The 22,696-nt window shown below is 43.0% G+C and overlaps 1 protein-coding gene across 6 annotated transcripts in view; it reads left to right on the top strand.

The window, feature by feature from the left end:
* The window catches only part of GSE1 (Gse1 coiled-coil protein), a 228,486-nt gene that overhangs the window by 44,173 nt on the left and 161,617 nt on the right, over positions 1–22,696 (top strand). The gene's annotated exons all lie outside the window — the stretch shown is intronic.

Genomic DNA, 22,696 nt, shown 5'->3' on the forward strand with positions numbered 1-22,696 from the left:
TTCTGCGTCTTCTTCACAACAAAAATATCAAAATGTCTTTCTGCGTCTTCTTCACAACAAAAATATCAAAATGTCTTTCTGCGTCTTCTTCACAACAAAAATATCAAAATGTCTTTCTGCGTCTTCTTCACAACAAAAATATCAAAATGTCTTTCTGTCTTCTACCGACTCCTCTCTGGCCTAGCCCCCCCCCCCCCCCCCAGCCCTGTCTGTGCTCTGTCCCCCAAATACTCCCATAGGTCGCACAAGATCCCTTCTGGTGAAACTGCCAAAATCAAGACTCTCTGCTCACCTTCACTCTTTCATTCCTCTTTTCTCCCGCCTCTAGAACAAATTCCCTCACTCTCTTCAATCCCACTCCTCCCTCCAGGTCTTTAAAACAGCTGTTTACCACCATCTCTTATCTTCCCCCATCCAAAACCTTGATCTTTTCTACCCCCGCTAATTCACCCCAAATCGACGTTTCTGAAATACCGACTTCTTTCCTGGAAGTCCTGGCTGTGTCCATGTGTTTTTTTTACCTCTCCCACCCCCCATCCCCTTCCCACACCTCCTCCCCCCAAGCCCTCTCCCTCCCACAGATCTCCCGATGTCTCTGCTCTCAAATGTTGTACTTGTGTGCTTCCCCCTCTCTCCCCATCTTGTCTCCCACTCCCTTTATTTTGTTTTATGTGTCCATTTGTGTTTTTGTCATTAATGTTAGCTCTTACACGAGCCTCGATCTTGCATACAAAAAAAGAAAAAAGAAAAAAAGAATATTTGGCTGGAGCCATTACCTTGTGATATATATGTAGTTGCTTTGATGTGCCGTAGTCTTTATAGAGTGTCGGTGCTGCCGAAGCAGTTTCTTGGCCAGAGTTATACTTTGTGGTTTGCCATTGCCTTCCTTGCGTTGTTCGTCCGTGCTCTATCTTTTTTTTAAATGCTGACCATCAAGTAAGGAGGCAGCACGTACCATTTTTAATGTCTTTGGTATGCCTCGACCCAGAGTTGACCAACCGACCGCCCAGACTCAGAGCAGACGCCCAAAGCATTATGCAATCGAGTGTGGTACATAATATACATATGCACATATACATATAGTCATGTACATACAGGGAGTGGGGGGGTTTGAGTTTCTGGCCTATCAAGGAAGAGTCAAAACCTGATGAAACTTGCTCGATATGTAGTACAACTTTATTGATGAATAATGAGAATTTATTAAAATCTTGATGTCTCATTTTTCACATGGTGGCTGAGTTTCCATAGGACACCCTCCGGTTTTATCAAATGGAGCACATTGAAAATCAATACGTCATCAAATAGTTGCATCTCAAGGAAATGCATCTCAAACCCAAGTAAATGAATGCTGATATGGTGCAAGCATTAGGTCAGGATGTCCTGCACAGTTAAGCATCGCAGAGGGAGCGTAGCAGATGAGTCAATATGAGGACGATATATTGAGGTGCCATTGAATGCCGTTATGGCAGACAGGTGTATCACCATTAGACAATTAGCTTGTGTCCATGGCATAAGCAAAACATCAGTTGAACAGATTATTTGTGAAAAGATGAAATATGAACAGGATCTCAGCAAAATGGGTGTCCAGACATTTTACTCCAGAGCAAAAGAGCACATTTTTGATTATGTCAACTGCTTGGTGAATTTCAATGTGATTTACAGGCTTTATTTGGCCACGTTGTGATGCTGTATGGAATATGGCTACACCAATTTGATCCCAAATCAAAAACAAAGTAACCAGAGGAAACCCACAAGTTCTACATCCCCCATGAACAAGGTCAAGACAGTTGCCTCCAGTTGGCAGGTCATGCCATCAGTGTTTTGGGACTGTGAAGGTGTTATTGTGGTGGACTAACTGTATAAAGGCACGACTATTAATGGCCGCTGTTATGTAATAGAGTTATGGTAAATTTGGAAAGTGATTATGTAAAAACATCACGGAAAGCTCACAAAAGGTGTCTTGTGTCCCTGGGACAATGCATCTGCACAAGTTGCACAGTAGATGCTGCGAAGGATTATGGCTTACAGATTCTTTCTTCCACAACTCACTTATTCACCTCATCTTACTCGCTCAGACTTATACCTCTTTTCAAGACTAAACTCTGAGCTCAGGGCAAAGAAATTTGAGTCTAATGAGACCATCATTACTGCTGCGGAGAGGTTTTGGAGGCAGCAGGATGAACATCGGTCATTGTCGTTCCTATGCAGCACGTGGCCGCCGCGGGTCAGTTCTTGCAGGGGCGAGGCAGTGCCATCGATGTAGTTTCCTTTGTAGGTTAGAGCAGGAATTTGGAATTTATTCAGTGTGCTGTCGACAGCTCACCTACTCTTCACGGAGGACACCATGTGATCTCTAACTTCCACCGACTAATGCTGGCAGACGGGGCGGTGGACAACAGTTTCATGGAGGTCTAACAATGCTGGAGAAATTGATGTATAATGGGTTTTTACATAAAATTCCAGGGTGATGAGTTCCAGAGGGAATTCTGTTATCATGGAGAACTGTTAGTACGGAATCATTTCCTGTCACACAAAAAATTATTCCTCTCTGTAACTCCACTGCCTATTGCCATTCAGCTTGATAACTGCCCATCTGGATTGTTGGGAAGTAGAGTGACTGTTGTTCCAGAAGACTCGGGTATTGTGGGATCCGAATAGTTGACATTCTAAGCTGTTTGAAATGCGAAACAATTCCGTCGTACCCAAACCTCTACCAACAACACCATCTGCACGACACATTCCATGTAAGTCGCTGTCCGCAATGTTTTTTCCTCCTGCCACATCGTACAGTTATTATATAATCTTCCATTTTCTGATCACTCCATCCCGCTTACTAAAAGCCGTCTCCAAAGGCTGCACAGTGTACACTCAACATGATACATCCTCTGACTTGATTACTCAATTTGCAAGTTGTGAGATAGAAAATAGACACGGGGAAAGGGGAGAGGAAGAGAGAATAATTGAAGGAGAAGAAAAGAGAAAAAATAGCACCGGCAATGGAGAAAAGAGTGAAGGCAAAAAGCGAGGTGGGGTAAGGAAAGAGTGAAAGCCAAAGAGATCTACAGAGGAAGCGGCATCACTTTAAAGCATGCCACATGTTTCCTGGGACAGGAGAAAGGGAGAGGGAACTAAGGGAGGCCGATTGAGGGAAAAATAGCGGCTTGGTTTGTTTGCCTTCATGGTGGCAATGCGCCCAGAGAGAAGATGGGAAATGGGCATTTCGACAGGGAGGATCTCTTTTTCTTTGAGTGTTATGTCCTTGTTTTTGTACTTCCATATCATTTTGCCCATTCCTGCTTGCCGAAGGCAGCCTCTGTCTCTCAGATTCTTTTCCAGAGGCTTTTCCTTATTGCTGTGATTAATTTTTCTCTCTGCATGTCTGTTTTTGTATTCATTTTGCACTCTCTGCCTGAATGGATGACCTTCGGAAACAACTGAGGTTGTGGACTCGCTGTTCGGAGAGACTTTGGGATTGAAGGTTTGAAGCCTCGATGATCGGTTTCTAGCTAATGAAAGGATGGACACTGAATCAGGCGCTCGATAAGCTGAAGGAATTCCTCCAAGATCTCTCTTTCTGCTTTCTCTCTCCCACATAGTCCCACTTGACTGATTTGCATTGCTTATTTGGCTAGATGTTCACGAGCTAGTCCATTCAAATCTTTCATCTGCAAGCTTTTTCCTCTTCCTATCCTGGCACTCCTCCAGCTCCATGCTGTTTTAGTGTCCTGCTGGACTTGCCGCTGACCCTTGGTTAAGGGGAGAGGACAATAAATGAAACTATGGTTCTTTTATTTATTTCACTCCATCACTCAGTACAATCCCTGTTCTTTCAGCCACCACCGTACTCAAAAACAATATTATTTCAGGCAGACATAAATATGGATATAGACAGATAATAAGTATAACAGAGCTTACACATTAATTCTGTCGTGTGTGAATAGATGAGTGATACAATATTTAGAGAGAATGAGGGAAGAGTGAGAGAGAGGAAGAATATCCAAAGACAACAACTCTCAAGTGGAAGTGCACAAGCTCAGCAATATAAGCATCATCCCAAGACATGTGTTTCTCCCTTAAAGCTTCATCAGCTAGCAACACAAGATCAGCTTAAAATGGAAGGCATCCCCATGAAATTAAGGAGATGGCGAAGCAAAAAGGTTTCCTCCTTTTGTAAAAGTTTCAGAGCCAAAAGTATGACTTCTATATTATTATAATCAGGAAACTCATGCTGCTGGGGAAGCGTGTGACACTGGCTGGAAAATACAACGAAAAGGAATAACATGTGCTGAATTTCGCTGGCGCAGGTTCATTCCTTCATTGTTGGGGGTAAAACATTTTGACTCCCCCTTGAGGGACTCGGGAAGTGAAATGAAACAACGACTCATTTGCAAAGCACAACACTTCATCACAAACAATATCCCTGACTTAAACTTGGATTGACCAATCAATGGAAAACGAGACAGGGAGAGATGGAAACGAGCTATCTTTGACATATCATAGTAATAAGAAGACATATATATTTTGCTCTGGCCCACCACCCATTCTGCCAACAAAAGTTATTTCATAAAATAAAATTTGAGAATCATCTCTGCATTATTTGATGGACGTGCACTTCAAAATTAAAAGTTAAGTCCTGTTTTTAAAGCTTTTATAGACTATATGGCCTTCTTTGTTGGAGTATGAATCTTGGTTGCAATTAAATGACCTGTGAGCCATGAAGAACAGGAAGTTGGATGTACTGGACCATATTGATGACCTTGTGCGAGTTTAAGTTGCATACAGTTGTGGTAGTCGTGGAACAGCCTCGATTATAACGTTATTGATGAACATTGGGGTTAATAATGTTGTTATATATATATATATGTATATATATATCAGTCACTATAAAAAAAAACAAACAAACAAAAAAAAAACCACCTTTAGAGGCCATTTTTCCCCGCAAGCGGGGGTTGGCCTTTTTCGGGAACCGTGGTAGTTGTTGTTTTTCGGTCCCCTTTTTGAAGCAATGTTTTACGGCCGGATGCCCTTCCTGCCGCCAACCCTTTTTGCCGCCAACCCTTTTTGCCGCCTTTAACGACAAGCAGGGAATTACCAGTGAACTGGTACTCAATTAGCCGACCTCGGAAGGATGACAGGCTGAGTCAACCCCCCTGGCGTTAATTCAGCGATCGACCGGGTTTCGAACCCAGGATCCTAGGATCCTAAGCTGACACCCTAACCGCTAGCCCAACACCAGCAAGCATACAGTAATTTCTGATGAGTATGTGCAGCTGGAGCTTGCTGCTGAGGAGCTTTTGTTGTTTTCAGGAAATGGTTTTTTCAAAGTTTATTATCGTGTAAATGCATTTTATTAAGTTGGTTACAGCTAAGGATTTGTTTCTGTGGAAAACCAACTATTACAACAGTTGCCAGTTTCTGATGAACTGGTTGAAGGCATCGAGTTGTTGATGAAGTCATTCTTTGGATGCTTTTTGCTTTATATCTTGTTGCTGGAGACTGTCTTTCTGAGGAACCAGTTGCTGAGGAGCTTGGGAATGAGGGCACTGGCAAGTTGGAGATTTATGGAGCTTAGGAGATGGGTAGTAGAAAAAAGAGTTGGGACACCAGGGAGTTGAGGGAGAGGCAAAGGGCAGTTAGCAAAATAAGTACTTATTTAATTTTTTAGCAGCCGATGCTCCGTTTATTTTCAATAGAATTCAAACTTCATTGTTGCTGAGCTGTTTGTGTATGGTCATGCACTTTTTACAACTAGATTGCACCCTCGCAGATTCCTTTTTCTGCATCATCTATGTTTGTTGTAAGTTGTCCTTGCTTTACCAGGCAGTGAAAGCCGTGTTGATTGCGGCAATGGAAGCAGACGTTGTTTGAGATTTGAACCAGAGACCATCGAATTATGCTGTGTTAGTTTTTGAGGCAGCTGGCTCATTTCAGCCTCTGACTCAGAAGCTCTACAGTGTGTGGGAGGAAAGGAAGAGCCGCAGAGGCAGAAACATTTCAACAACATTCTTTGTCCTTTTTCCCCTTCTTCTTTTTCATTCTCTCTCTTTCTTCTATAAAGTGGGATTCAGCACTCAGATTATCGAAGTCTTTTATGAATCTTTTTATTGTCAAATAGAGGTTACTAACAAAAAAAGAGATGCAAGACTGGTTGTTTAAGCAAGCTTTACACTTTACTTCTGGTCTAGTCGTCCACGATATTGGTCCTTTGAAATGCTTCTTTGCAATTCCTCTTTCTCATAACTGCGATGATACTCGTGGGCGCCCTCTACCCTATAAGAGAAGTACCAAAAAGTTGTTTTCTCCTCTCTCAGCACATTTCGTTGTCCCCTTTTCAGAAAGTTTCAGAGCCAATAAACATGATTTATATTTCAATGGCATTAGGGTACTCACCAACAAACAGTGAGAAAAATCTGGGACACTGACTGGAAACAACATATAAAAGGCCGAATGAATGTGCGAACCTTTGCTGGTGCAGGACCATTTCATCATATTTGTGGACAAAACCATTTGAACCCCGCTCCCCCCCACCGCCCCCCCCCCCCCCACTTGTACTAAGACTTCAGATTGGTGCTTCATTTTTCATGCTCAACATATCATTCCCTCAAATCCCCTCCCATTTCTCTTCCCTACCCCCATCCCTTTCCTGCCTACCCAATCCAATTCCTCCCTGCCTATGCTTTATGCTTATTTTAAACTCATAATTGGAACTTGGAACTCGTATTAAGAACCAGGCACTGTCATACTGAAGCGGCAGTGCTATGCCAGCTAATAAACAGGTCCGTGCTGATGATACTTGTGGTTTGGTGTTCCTGGCTCTGGGTGAGGCTAGTTGACTATACGCTCATGACCATTCTATAGTAATAATTAAATATTCATTGAATATACGTTCATACATCATATCAATTAGTTTGAGATTCCCTGTTTGAGACAAGGACAAATAAGTAGCCCAATGTTATGCTTTGCATCATCAAATAAGGAGGTTTTAATCGTATTTATATGATGCAATGTGTTTATTGGACGAACAGCTGCTTTCTGATGGGACTTTTTTTTGGTTTCACCAAGGCATTGCAATTGGTCCCAAATCGTGATCTGCTGTTTCCCTCTGCTGGCAGTATATGGGAATGGTACACAAGCTCACAGTTTAATTCTGTTTCAAGAGCTCTGCACTTGTGAAATTCAGGAATGTGCGGAGTTTCTGCTAAAGTGGATATGCACACGGCAGGACACATTATTTTTCAATGTTACACAACTGCCAGACCTGCACAAAAAGTTTACTCCACTAATGCTCCCCACACCCCATTTCCCACTCATTAACCATAAGGCATAACAAATTGCACAAACATGAGCTACAATTGAGAGTATGAATTTAAATAATTAATGGTACCAATTATTTTTTCACTTATTAAAGTTTGTTATAATATAACTCACCGAGTTTTTAGGCATGTTTAACAGTTTTAAACTGGAATGGCACTCGGTAGAGTGCATACCTCTGCCAGGCTGAATAGTGCGGACCTGAACAATAAATCGAATTATCGACAACTCATCCATCTACTTTTGTTATAATCCATCCACAACTTTTTCAAATATGCTATGTGTTGTTTTTGGTCCCATCACTCAATGGTGAATCTGAATCACTTAAAAATATTATCGGATCCAGGTGCGTATTCAGATATTCACCAACATTGAATTGATTTGGCCTTATCACACACCCAACCTGTCCATGAAGTTTCATCTGAATCCGTCTATAACTTTTTGAGATATCCTGCTATTTATCGTTTTTGGCCTTATCTCTCAATGATGAAGAATCATCTAAAAATTCGAGTAGCCAGATCCAGATCTTTCCCCATGTCTAATCATTTCGTCCTTGTCACACACCTAACCTCTCCACCAAATTTCGTCCGAATCCGTCCACAACTTTTTGAGATATCCTGTTCACAGACAAACAAATATGGGTGAAAACATTACCTCCACCCTCCTTCGTGGCAGAGGTTATGATGTGATTTCCCTTCCAATGAACTTTCATGCAGGAGGCCATGAGGCCCATAAAATCCTGCGCTAGTATTGCCAGCATATGGATGTTTGTCCATCCTCTATACTTTTTAAAAAAATGCTGAGCGTCAAACAAGGAGGCATCATGTACCATTTTAAAAGTCTTTGATGTGACTCAGCAGGGGTTCGAACCGCTGGCCTCCCAGACTCAGAGCGGACACCCTAACCATTACATCACCGAGGCTTGTTTCCCAGACCCATGGAGGAGTTGTTACATGCAGAGACGTTAGACCTCACAGGACTTGACTTCAAACAAGCATGTGCCAGCAACGCCTCCTGTGATGTCACCTTTTCTCTCTGGACAAATGAAGTGTATCCTCGCTCTATTCGATGAATGCTAAGTGCCAAGTGAGGAAGCAGCATATACAATTTTGGGAGTGAGGATCCACAGTTGGTTAATTGTTGTTGGTCTGTCCAGAAGTAGCATCAATAAAGGTATGTTGGATTATCTCTTTTGTTAGCTGTTTTCTCTAGCGATTTAATGTCCTTCATTATAACTGTTGACAGAAAGTACTGTTGGGAGGCAAGAGAGCTCGAAGTGGACCAAGAATCACTTAGATGACCAAACAAAGCAGTGGAGTAGACTGAGTTATGTGGAATGCTTGAGGCTAGTGGCCAGACGAAGGGGTTGGTGAACCATGGCAGCATACCTCCTGGATGGAAATGGCACCTGACCTGACCTGACCTGCGGTGGTTCAAGGGGGAAAATGACTCTGCGTCACATGATGGGGATTATTTCTGGGGGAAACACAACACACAAACTTTACACTGAGCTGGTTTTACATGTTATTTGTTGTTCAAGTTCTTAAAGCATAAACCAATGGAAGTCAGTGCTTTATTTTCTCCTTAGATTGGAAATCATAGCCAGTGACTTGTAGATGACATAATACTCACCGGTAGGTTGACGAAAATAGTGCTCGGCCAGCAGAACCTCCATCATGCATTCAAACGGTAATTTATTTAACAGTAATAGCTGTTGGTGGCCTGGTTTTCATGGAGCAAGCATCCATCTTTGATTGATATGTATTGTTCAAAGAAATCTATAACTTAGAAGCTCGTACAGAATATAGATGTGTTGGTGAATTATTCTGAAAATGGTGGTTTTTATAAGCTGTTGCCATTGCACATGCTAATATAAATAATATATCTGTCACTTCTTTGCAAGATCTGAATTTGGCAGATTGGCTTTAAAAATTCCACAAAGATGTATTTTTATTTTTTTTAAATACAAGATCAAGGCTCGTTTAAGAGCTAGTACATCAAACACATATTAGCACATGAAACACAATCAAGAGAAAAATGACCACAGTGTGGTCACCAGCTGCGACGTGTAGAATCATAAGGATATCCGTTGCAATATGCGCTACCAAATTCGACTAGTCATTAAATTATACGCATGCACTAGCGTCTTTTTGTCTTTCAGTTCTGGTCTTGTCCTTTGTTTTGCGACGCAACATGCTTCATCAACTGATTACATATAATGTATGGACGTGAATGTTATTTCTGTTGATGTTAATGTTAATTCATTAATGTTATTTATTAATGTTAATTCTGGGTGGCAAAGGGATAATTTGAAACGGGCTTGGGCGGTAGGGGAATTCCGAGTGTATACACATGCGCTATTCAATAATTACACCTAATTTGTGTCAAGTTCTGTGAAACGAGATTGATATGAAAACATTCATGTTTTCTTTGTTGCTAAATTGATTCTGGTCTCTTGAAACAAATCGCGATTTTAGTCCGCAATGTTCTTACCTCATACCAACGCACGTCCGAGTGTATGCGCATGCGCTATTCAAAAAGGCACCCCAACAACAAGAACAACAACATGGTCCTCTCATAGAGCTGCTCGTCGCAGCTAAAAACATAAATGGACACATAAAACAATAAAGGGAGGGTGAGACAAGATTGGGAGAGAGAGGGAAGCACACAAGAATAACAGCAGAGAACAGGGACATCGGGAGATCTGTTCGAAGGGAGAGGGATTGGGGGTGGGAGGGGAGGAGGATGGCAGGGGTACACGGTACAAAACAAATTGACACTACAATGAATTTCAGGAATGAAGTCGGATATTGAAAGATGTGGATTTGGGTGTATTAACGAGGGTCGAAAATATCAAGGTTTTGGATGGGGGAAAATAAGAGATGGTGGTGAACAGCTGTTGTAAAGACCTGGAGGGAGGAGTGGGATTGAAGAGAGTGAGGGAGTTTGTTCCAGAGGCAGGAGAAAAGAGGAATGAAAGAGTGAAGGTGAATAGAGAGTCTTGATTTTGGCAGTTTCACCAGAAGAGGGTTGCTGGCAATTCTTGTGCGTCCTGCAGGAATATTTGGGGAACACAGCACAGACAGTGCTGGGGGAGTTAGGCCAGAGTAGGAGTCAGTGGAAGACAGAAAGACCACCTACCTGCCTGCGGTGAGAGAGTGAAAGGCCTTCAGAATCAGCTTCATCGCAGAGGTACCAATGTTCCTGAAAGCTTTGTTTTCTACATGAAAGCTTTGGTTTGTTGTTTTTGGACGTTGTTACCTCTGCCACTGAAGATGGATGGAAGTTTTGTATTCATTCCTGTTTGTTTGTTTGTCTGTGAGCAGGATATCTCAAAAAGTTATAGATAGATTCCAACAACATTTGGTGGAGAGGTTGGGCGTGTGACAAGGAGGAAATGATTCGATTTTGGTGAAGATCCGAATCCGGATATGAGAATGTTTTTTTAAATTTTTTCAATAACCCTTCACCTTTAAGAGATGGGGCCAAAAACGATATATAACACGATACTTCCAAAAGTTATGCATGAGTAATGACAGAAATAGGTGGATGAGTTGGGTAGTTGACTAAAAACAATCTGATTACCTCCACCACCAAAGGTGGATGGAGGTTGTTTTCACCCCTGTCTGTCTGTCTGTCTGCTTGTTTGTTTGTGAACAAGATATCTCAAAAAGTTGAGCACGGATTCAGACGAAATTTGGCAGAGAGGTCCCGAATGTGACAAGGACGAATCGATTCAATGTTGGTGAAGAGCCGGATCCGGATCGGGTAGTATAATTTTTTTACGTGATCATTTGGAGATAGGGCCAAAATTCCCCATTGGAACATAGGGCCAAACCGATATATAGCAGGATAAAATGGGTCACTGACAGACTGTGTGCACCCTGGAGACGCATATAGTGTAGGATGGGAGGGGGGAAGAAATGTAAAGGGCAGATCGTGTAAGGCCAGAAAGGCAGTGGAAGACAGAGGGGTCACTGACCTGTCTGCAAAGCAGGAGTAATAGGCCCAGAGATTCAGCGCCATCGCGGGAGATTACATTGATTTTGAACACCTTTGGTCTCCATGGCATCATGAAAGAAATAAGACCAGGTAAGGTCCATTCTGCTTTTACAGTTTTACCGGTGTTTCATGAACATGAGGCAGGTGACATGTTTAAATTCACAGATCACATGCCCAGTTTCGACGAATTATATAAGCATTAAATTCATGGAGTAAATAAAATGTATTTGCATTCTTCACTTTTGCTTTACATGCTTATCAGAAGATTTAAAACTTCCTGTAAAGCTCCAACCAGAAGATCAAGGAGTCCCCACAAATCTGCCCTCATAGTCACATTATAATTAGTGCCTCTGGTGAATTGTTGATAATTTCTTGAGCATTTAATAAAACATCAATTTCATAGTTACCTCTGGCATAGACAAAAAAGGTAAAAATACCGCATCCACAATTTTTACAGACACTCATCTACCATACATTCCTATTCTCCAACTACCCAATCCTCATGTTCTACCCTATCCTCCCCTGAAGGATCATTATTTTCTTTCTCTATTCTTGTGTTTTCGGCATTAAGCAGCAGGGACATGTCTGCTAGGATTGGTCATTGTGGACGTTAAAGATCCCACTTTGTCTTTCGTGAAGAGTAGGCGAGTTACCACTTGCATCCTGAATAAATTACAAATTCTTGCCACTTTCAGTCGAGCGTCAGGCATGGCAGTAAATGTTCACCAATGGCATCGCATCATTATGGTTCCCGGAGGGAGGCATTAAGTGATTAGTCTTGGTGTCCATGGTGTCCTGATTTTTGAAGAAAAAAATTTCCATTATTTTTGAAGACTTATATTTTACATTATTTTATTGTATAGTTATTTATATATTTATTTTCTTCAATTTTTTATTTTTTATTTCACCAATTTCCAATGATGCTTTTTTAAATTTTAAATTTGATTTTTTTTTTCAATTTTCAATTATTTATTTTTCAATTATTTTTAAATTTTCAATCATTTATTTATTTTCCAATTTCTAATTATTTAAATAATTTAAAATTTTCAATTATTTTATTTTTCCATTATTTCATATTTTTATTTTCATTATGAGGCAGCATTTCAAGTGCTACCATTTGGATAATATGAGTTAGCTTTAGCAGGAACCATCAGCGATCTTCGATCGCAGCCCTTTAGTCCTTGGCAAGAGACTGCTTCAGCAACACTGGCACTGTCATGAGTATGATACAATGATACATGCATCTATGACCTAATGAGCGAATGTCATGACGTCATCACACACGTATGTCCGCATTGCCTGCCAAGCTCCGCAGGAGCCATGTAGCAGTGCGTCATTATGGATGTTTAATTCAGATACTGTCACAAGTGTATGCAAAACACAGTTACCCACCTGGTTTCGCCCTTGTTGGGGCTTCATCAGGGAAACGCAGTGAGCCTTCCATACACTTGTGACTCTGAAAACCTTTTGGTTAAAAATAAGTCATTATGTGACTTCATACCATCAGTGGGGAACCACAAGTAAGGTTCCCCATACAGCTACTACTGCACCTTACTGGGGGAGCGATAAGCACCGTTAGGTCAGAGTTAAGGGTCTGAATACTTATGTCAATGTGATATTTCAGTTTTTTCTTTTTAATAAATTTGCAAAACTTTCTAAAATCCTGTTTTCTCTTTGTCATTATGGGGTATTGAGTGTAAATTGATGAGGGAAAAAATGAATTTAAACGATTTCAGCCTTCCATTCCATGTATGCTGCAACATAACAAAATGTGACAAAAGTGTAGGGGTCTGAATACTTTCTGAATGCACTGTATATGACTCGAGTCAGCTTACAAAATTACAAAAGATTTTACCAAAAAAAAATTACAAAAACTTACGAAATCTTTACAACCGCTGCCATTATATTAGGCATATTTAAACCTCAAAACTTTTAGAGATGCTGATACAATATATTTTCCATGATTGTTCCTTCTTAAATTTCTGTTAATTGACACATATCAACTATAAGCGGCTGTAGGAGCATTTGCCCATTGCAGCCTGGATGCAGTCAATCGTGCTATGCTGCGCTGTAACCCGTGGCTATGCTTGTGGATAAGCAAGAATCATGATTTAAGTAATAAAAGTCGCAAAGCTTTAATTTTATGACAAAAATATTTTTGCCTTTTTCAGGCTTGCAGGATAGCCTCGACTAGACGTACGCGCACTCACCTCTGAGCTGTCTAGACTGGGGTTGAATCTCAGCCCTGATATAAACTGCCATCCTCGTGTTTCATGTTCAGGAAGAGGCATCAATGTGTGGCCTTCCGTCAGATGGATGTTAAACTGGATGTCTCATCTGGATGTCTGGAGCATACGTTGGTGGAAGTTAAAAATCCCACGATGTCCTTCCTGAAATGTAGGAAAGCTATCGCCAGTATACCGGCCAAATTCCAAATTCCTACTCCTACCAATTGGGGGTACAGCATCAGTGGCACTGCTGTGCCCCTGCGAGAACTGATACTAACACATGCTACATGCTGCATATGAAGGACAACATCAGCCTGTTTTGCCATGTTCCCATCTGAACCCATGGCTCATGATGATAGGTAACTCACACATAATTAAATTCCATATACTATGTCGATTTGCCCATTGATATACTTGCTTGTCAATTCCATTCTGAAGTCTCTGTAATCCACATAAAATACACCAATGTCTCACATGTGACTTATGCACAAACTCTACCCTGAGGCTTTGATCACTGAAATAAAAAAAAAAACCACCTTTAGAGGCCATTTTTCCCCGCAAGCGGGGGTTGGCCTTTTTCGGGAACCGTGGTTGTTGTTGTTTTTCGGTCCCCTTTTTTTGAAGCAATGTTTTACGGCCGGATGCCCTTCCTGACGCCAACCCTTTTTGCCGCCTTTAACGACAAACAGGGAATTACCAGTGAACTGGTCCTCAATTAGCCGACCTCAGAAGGATGACAGGCTGAGTCAACCCCCCTGGCGTTAATTCAGCGATCGACCGGGATTCGAACCCAGGACCCTAGGATCCTAAGCCGGCACCCTAGCCGCTAGCCCAACACCAGGGTCACTAGACGAAGTCTGGTTCGTCCAGGCCGAAGCCCAATTTCAGCTTCGGCGCCTCACCGGCGATGACACGCGCTATTGCCACGTCGTCGCCTCCCTCGGGCCCGGCACGGCCGCTCGAGTTGTGTCCGTCCTTCGCCACCCACCGGACGGCCACAATTTGATCACTGAAATAAACAAACAAAAACATTTGCAGTATATCTGATTAATATATGCAATTTCCTTTTTTAAATCACTGATCTAGGCTCATGGAGGAGCTTAGATATAAACATTGAAATAAATTTCACATTTGTTTATGGGACAAAACTCACCAATAATAAACTATAAATTAAATTTGAATGAATTGGGATTACAAAGGTTGTCGTGATTTGGTCCCTAATGACGTCACGCGAGTTGTACATGATTGGCGGTGGTTAATTTTTATTCATTCATTCGATAATCACGTTATAACTTTGGCTGAAATCAGTACAAGTTTAACAACACTCCTTAATTTGACAATAAAAATGCATTATTTCATCATATTTCATCCATTCATGACAAAGAAACAAAAACAATAGTTAATATACCTCTTCGAGTGTGGTTACATATTGAAAGTATTCAAATTGATCACCTCTATCTTGTTACCTTCCAGGAAGGAAATAATATCCACTGAAGTTTGTTGAGTTCAATTTGTTACCTTTATGTCATTTTGGCTGTTTGACAATTCCCAGATGATGCTGTAATTACACTCATTTGAATTGTTTACATGGTCGAGTCTCGTGTAAGAGCTCGAGCAGAATGAAAGTGAATATAATGTAAAGTGGGAAACATAACTGCAGAGTAGGAGTGAGTGGTGAGAGAAGACGAGGTGGAGAAGGACACATAGGGTGAACAAGCTGAATGAAACAAAGCAAGAAGGGGAAGAGGAAAGCAGGGATGGAACAGAAAAGGAACAAACGAACCGCCAACTCACAAATAGGAAGAGGAAAGCGGGGATGGAGGGAAAAGGGAGTGATTGGGGATGGGGTCATTTTGGGTAGAGGTGATCATGAGTATGGATTGGGGATGACTTGAGGTAGTGGTGAACAGGTGTCTTGAAGACGTGGAGGGACAAATGACACTGAACAGATTGAGGAAGTTGATTTCACAGGTGAGAGAAAAAAGGAATGAATGAGTGGAGGTGAGCAGTGATCCTGGCTTAAATCCCATTCACTCTAGTCATTTTCCCATTATCTCACAATTTCCTTGTATATGCCTGGTGTTGGCTTAGTGGTTAGGGTGCCGGCTTGGGATTCTAGGATCCTGGGTTCGAATCCCGGTCGATCGCTGAATTAACACCAGGGGGGTTGACTCAGCCTGTCATCCTTCCGAGGTCGGCAAATTGAGTACCAGCTTGCTGGGATGAATGATCCCGGTGTGTACCTTGGTTTAGAATAGGTACACCGTATCCCTGTGCATCGTAAGAGGCGACTAAGGGTTAGCACCAGGAAGGGCATCTGGCTATAAAAAAAACATTGCCTCAAACAGGGAACCATGATTGTCATGGAGCCCGCAAGCTCAAACAGGGAACCATGATTGTCATGGGGCCCGCAAGGCTAACCCCTGCTCTAGCGGGGAAAATGGCCTTAAAACGATCATTCATTCATTCATTCCCAATGCCCTTGTAATTCATGTAACTCCTATAGGTTCTCAAGCTCCTCCATTATCTTTATATTTTGTAGAAACAAAAGTTACTCACGCTCTCCCACCCTGCAACATCCACCTCACCTTACTCTGTCCATTCCTCGTTTACCTTACTAACCCTGCTCTTGCCTTCCATGTAAGGCCGACTCTGTTTTTAGGATTCAGTACTTCTCCAACAATTTTTTTTTCAAAATCAAAATTTTAACTGAAAGTCACATTCAAGTTTCATACACGACACATTATTACTAAAAGTATTGGAACAATAAGGATGCGTTTCTCAAGAAACCATCACCTGCTCACCCTCCCCAAGTCCACAGTGGATACCCACCTGTATTCATCCATCCCCTTATTTTCCTGCCTATGGAATCGGCTCCTTGTGCCTGTTGTCTCAGAGTCCTCACATTAGGCTTTTCAAATACGTTGCCCGTAACTTTTGCTCACTTGTGCACATCCATGATTTCTTCTGCACACACTGAATCTTTCTCATTCCTTCCCATTATATTCCTGTCCATGTGATTGATACTCGTTCTCATGTTTTTCCTCTTTTCCTCCTTGTGTATATCCATCCCCCTTCCCTGCCCATCCCACCACCCCCCAAGCACCCAACAATATCCTTTGCTAGTGTGTAACCCTGCTGCTTGTCATGTACCTTCTCCATCCATTGAGACCCTTGTATGTACTATGGTTATTAATATATGGCTGTTTATTAATTTTGTAATAGGCTGATGATCCGCCTTTGCGTCAGGCAGGATCCGAGCTATGCTTGCTGCCAAACATTTTTTTAAACCAGATTTTGGGAGATATTGGGTATTATCGAGAGCATTCATCATTCTGAGAAAGTGCAAGGTCAGTGGTGGATTGTTGTTTGTTGACTCTGGCTGGCCTGAGGCAGCATTCCAAGACATCCCAGAGTACATCAATTGGGTGTAGGTCAGGGCCCTACTTTGGCCACTGCAAATTTTTAACATTGTTATCCTCGAAGCAATTCCTAATGGAGACGATGGTATGGCAAGGTCATGCCGGGAGATGTAAGGGCCGCCCACCAAAGCCAGTAGCGCAGCAATGTCCAAAATTTCACAATAAGACACCATGTGCACATTCACAGCACATGGTACTCTGCTGTGTGGGGAGAATATGCACATTCATGTTGAGAGGCGTTAAGTCTGGTTGTACCGTCCCAAAGCTTTCTCGACATGTGTATTCATTTTAATTGTCATCGTCTTCCAGGTAATACCTTGAGAAGCAATTTGCCTACCTTGCAAAATGTTCTAGATCACGGTTGGGTTAACCTGTGCTTTGTTGTTCATTCATGTCCAGACACTTGCTCTGATATGAGAATGCAGCAAGATTTCAGTGTGATTACATCAAAAGGAAACATTACTGACACCTGGTGTAGTGTTCATACTCATAGCTATAAATATTATTTTTGTCTGTGTTTTGTTGAAGCTGTTTTGTTGAAGAGACAATCCAGATGTTGACAGGTAAGCGGCCATCTATTTTCTACATATGCCAATATGCTGGACTGTTTGCCCCCCTCCATCCTCTCCATTCCTCCAGCCTCCCCTTACGCTCGCATGCCAACTCCCATATGCATCATACCTGCCTCTTCCCTTCCCTTTTTTGTACTCCTATCTTCTCTCGAAGTACCTTTCTCTTCTCTCCTTTGTTACTCTTTCTACACTCTTATTGTTCAAAATTTCCGTTGCTTTCTCATATCATCTCGCTCCCTCTCTCTTTCCTATCATTCATACTTCGCTTCCTTTTCTCAAGTTCATTTATTTTATTTAAATTGACATAATTAACCCCCCTATCTTATTATAGTGTATGCATAAATAGTTGGCCCCTGCCATAATGGAACTAGTAGTACATACCTCGCAAAGGGAATAGGTAGCCACAATATAGTGACATGGCATGCTTAATCAACATGGCAAAGGTTGATGTTATCAAATTTATGTTCTAGGTCAACGTTTCTACCAACAATGTCATATCCGTTAAATTATGAAGGTAAATTTGAAAAAAGGTCTTTCCGGAAATTGCTGATTATGAACACCGTGTTGCTAAGGCCGATTGCTATGGATTTATCGCCTTGTATTAAAATAAATATCACCATGAAAAATGTATTACCGTTCATGCCTTCAGATAATCTATCTTTGATATTCATGTGATGCTTCTTCATTTGCTTTTTTTTTTTTTTTTTTTATACAAGATCGAGGCTCGTGAAAGAGCAAACATTAATCACACAGAAAGACAAACCGACACATAAAACATATAACATCGGGAGCGGTAGACAAGATGGGGAGAGAGGGGGAAGGACACAAACACAACATTTGAGAGCAGGGACCGAGAGACATGGAGACATCGAGAGATCTGAGAGAGGGCGAGGGCTTTGGGGGGGGGGGGCATGGGAAGGGGGCGGTGGGAGAGGTATAAAACATATGGACACTGCCAGGACTTCCAGGAAAGAAGTTGGAATTTCAAACAAGGTGGATCTGGGGTGAATTAGCGGGGGTAGAAAAGATCAAGGTTTTGGATGGGGGCAGATAAGAGATGGTGGTGAACAGCTGTTTTAAAGACCTGGAGGGAGGAGTGGGATTGAAGGGAGTGTGGGAGTTTGTTCCAGAGGCGGGAGAAAAGAGGAATGAAGGAGTGAAGGTGAGCAGAGAGTCGAGATTTTGGCAGTTTAACCATCAGAGGCTTGCTGGCAGATCTTGTGCGACCTGTAGGAATATTTAGGGGACAGAGCACAGAGAGAGCTGGGGGAGCAAGGCCGGAGAGGAGTCGGTAGAAGACAGAAAGACCACCTACCTGCCTGCGGTGAGTGAGTGAAAGGCCCTCAGAGATAGCTTCATCGCGGGAGATTCCAATGATTCTGAAAGCTTTGGTTTCAACAGCGTGAAGCCGAGCTAGGTGTGAGGCAGGAGCACCAGCCCATAGGGGAGAACAGTATTCCATTGAGCTGCGGATGAAAGCCTTGTATGTGGTGAGGAGCTCAGGTGTGCCTAGGAAGGACTTCGCACGACGGAGGATGCCCAGTCGGCGACTGGCTTTGCAGGCCAGCTTGGAAATGTGGTTTTCCCAAGAAAGATCATGGCAGATAGTGAGACCCAAAAGCTTGAGCGACAGAACTTCTTGGAGAGGATTGTTGAGAAAGTAGATGGGAGGGTTGTCCAGTCGATCTTTTCGGAGAGACATAGTAAGAGTGTGAGATTTGTCAGGATTGAAAGACATGTTCCACTTGTTTGACCAGTCTGTGATTTTGTCCAGGTCTTCAGAGAGTGAGGAGGCTGCAGACTGCCGATCTGAGGGAAGAGGAATGGAGCGGCAGAGAGTGGAGTCATCAGCAAAGAGATAGAGAGGATTTTCCAGAGAGTCGGAGAGATCATTGATAAAGACCAGAAAAAGCACAGGGCCCAGCACACTGCCTTGGGGAACTCCAGCCTGAACAGGAAGGGGAGATGAGAGAAATCCATTCAGGGCCACACGTTCACTACGACCAGAGAGGAAGTCCGCAAGCCATGCATGGAGATTTCCATGGATACCATAGGAGTAGAGTTTGGTGAGCAGAGCTGTGTGCCAGACCGTATCGAAGGCACGTGATATGTCGAGGGAGACAGCTCTGATTTCCTGTTTGGCATTGAGGACCTCCATCCATTGTTGAGACAGGAGAAGCAGCATGTCCAGAGTAGAGTGACCTGGTCTGAATCCAAATTGATGATCAGAGATCAAGCCATTGGAGAAGAGGAAAGATTTCATATCCGAAGCAATGATGGATTCCATGACTTTGCTGATAATTGGGAGCAGGCTGATTGGTCTGTAGTTAAAAGGATCTGTTTTTGCACCTTTTTTGTGTAAAGCGGTAATGTTTGCTGATTTCCAGGATGCTGGCAGATGACCTTGAGCAAAAGATAGGGTGAAAAGAACAGAGAGAGGGTGAGATAGAGTGGCAGAGCAGGATTTTAGGACCCGTGGGCTGATGCCGTCTGGTCCAGTTGCAGAATCAGAGTCGAGGTTAGACAAAAACTCTACCTTGTCAGGAGAGAAGGACACAGAGTCCAGGAGCAGTTGGGTTCGACTGGGAAAGGTGGGAACAGAGAGAGATGGGTTTGGGACTAAAGATTTTGAGGCAAACACAGAGTTGAGGCATTCGGCTTTGTCACGTGCGATGTCAACTGTGTGGCCATTTGAGGTAAGGGAGGGGATGGAGGGGGAACAAACACCAGAAACGGATTTGACCAGACGCCACCAGGATTTGGAGGAAGGAGACAGGTTTGAGAGTTCGTTCTTGAGTGAGGAGAGATAGTGCTTCCTGGCACTCCTGAGGGTAGACACACACTTGTTCCGAGCTTGGTGGAAGGAACTGAGATTGCCTTCAGTTGGATTAGCCTTCCAAGAGGCAAAGGCAAGTTGTTTCAGGGCAACTGCCTCACCACAAGATTCGGTGTACCATGGACGGGAGGAAGGGTAAGACAACTGAAGACGAGATGGGATAAATCTGTGCATGAGAGAGATCAGTTTGCTTTGGAAGAATTCCCAGGAAGAATTGATGTCAGAGGCAGTGGAGATGGGAGACCAATCCAGACGATTGATGGCTGCTTGAAGCCCATCCCAGTCGGCCTGAGTGAAATGCCAGACTCTTCGACACTGAGGAGGCTCTCTGAGAATGGCCAGAGAGATGTCCACTTTGACAAGCACATGATCAGAAGAACCGATTGGAGCAGAAGAAGAGCAGCAGACATTGCACATGATCAGAAGAACCGATTGGAGCAGAAGAAGAGCAGCAGACATTAGCAGGGAAGTTTGTCATAAGCAAGTCTAGAAGAGAAGAAACTCCATTGGCTGAGATCCGGGTCGGGAAATTGACAGATTGTGTCAATCCCAGTGAGTCACAGAAGTCCTTTGCTGAGGTGCCATGACTGGTGAGAGAGGAACCCACACCCAACCAGGTGGCATGATGAGAGTTGAAGTCACCACATATGAGGAAGAGAGAGTTGGGATGAGTGGATAGAAGTTGGTCCATGTTGTCAGAGAGTGAAATGTAAATTGAGTCATCACTGTTTGGGGGACGGTACAGAACACATATGAACAAAAGGTGGGAGCGGAGAGGAAGCCGTAGCCAGAGGTACTCCTGGGGGTGAGGAGGAGAGAGGGCAGTGCAAGGAGAATGAGGAAGAGAGTTTTTGATAAAGATAGCCACCCCACCACCAGGACGAGGCTCAGGTCTATCATACCGGAAGAGGGAGTAACCAGGAAGAGATATTGAGGAATCAGAGACATATTGAAGGAGGAAAGTCTCTGTTAAGCAGATCAAGTCTGGATTGTCAGAAGCAACCTGTATGGAGAGATCAGTCAGGTTTGAGCGAAGGCCCCGGATGTTTGAGGTCCATACCGTTAAAGAAGAGAGAGGGGGAGCATTGGGTACAGGACAGGGGAGGGGAGGAGTAGGGTAAGATGAAGGATGAGAGGGGGAGGTAGGGAGAGCAGTTGATAGTGTGTCAGAGATTACAGAAGAGTTCCAAGAAAAGGAAGGATGAGGAGGATGAAAGGTTTGGTGGTGAAGGGATGAGGCAGAGTGAGGGGTTGTTTGAGGGGGGGCATGGGACAGTAGAAGGTTGGGGGGGGGTGGAGGCATGAGATAGAAGGGAGACGAGGTGGGGCAATTTAAAGCATTTTGCTTTAAATTGCCTTTGGAGTTCTCCAATGATCATGACATGATCAAGTGAAATCAGCTAAGGATATTCATTGGTCTAGCCTTCGGTCACAGTACAAGTTACAGTACAAATTAGTGTTCAGATCTTTAAGTTAGGATTCAATTATGGTATTGAACTATTTAACAATAAATACCCACCAGAATGCCATTATATCATGAATGATCGTTTTAAGGCCATTTTCCCCGCTAGAGCAGGGGTTAGCCTTGCGGGCCCCATGACAATCATGGTTCCCTGTTTGAGGCAATGTTTTTTTTATGGCCGGATGCCCTGCCTGACGCCAACCCTTGGTCACGCTCTTACAATGCGCAGGGATACGGTGTACCTATTCTCAATCGGGGTACACACCGTGATCATTCATCCCAGCAAGCTGGTACTCAATTTGTCGACCTCGGAAGGATGACAGGCTGAGTCAACCCCCCTGGCGTTAATTCAGCAATCGACCGGGATTCGAACCCAGGATCCATCGGATCCCAAGCCGGCACCCTAACCGCTAAGCCAACACCAGGCTAAGCCAATGCCATGATCTCATCATGCATGGAAAATGATTTCAAGAAGTGTGTATTTTTGACCGGGCCACACACAATATGAGGTTGAAGTAAATGTAGATAGCAGATGCCATAAGTGGAGTTGTAAGACATTGTTAATTATGCCGACGGAGTTTGGTAACGGCGCGCGAAGCAGTGAGAGAACGGATAGGAAACCAGGCAGACAGACACCGACGTATTATTTATATAGATTCGGGGAAACCACATTTGCTTTCCAATAATCATCACTCTCTCTTTAAGCTTGCAGACCTTGAAATTTCTTGTTCTATTTGGTGCTGTCTGTGGAACCCATAATACATTTTTGTTATGGCCTCAGAAGCCAAGGCTTGTGTGATAAAGGCAGATTCAGCCTTGGCTCCCTACACTTTCAGAACCTGACATTTTAACGCGTACTACCA

Source organism: Myxine glutinosa, chromosome 9, assembly GCF_964187855.1.
Source record: "Myxine glutinosa chromosome 9, kmMyxGlut1.1, whole genome shotgun sequence".
NCBI classification, from domain to species: domain Eukaryota; kingdom Metazoa; phylum Chordata; class Myxini; order Myxiniformes; family Myxinidae; genus Myxine; species Myxine glutinosa.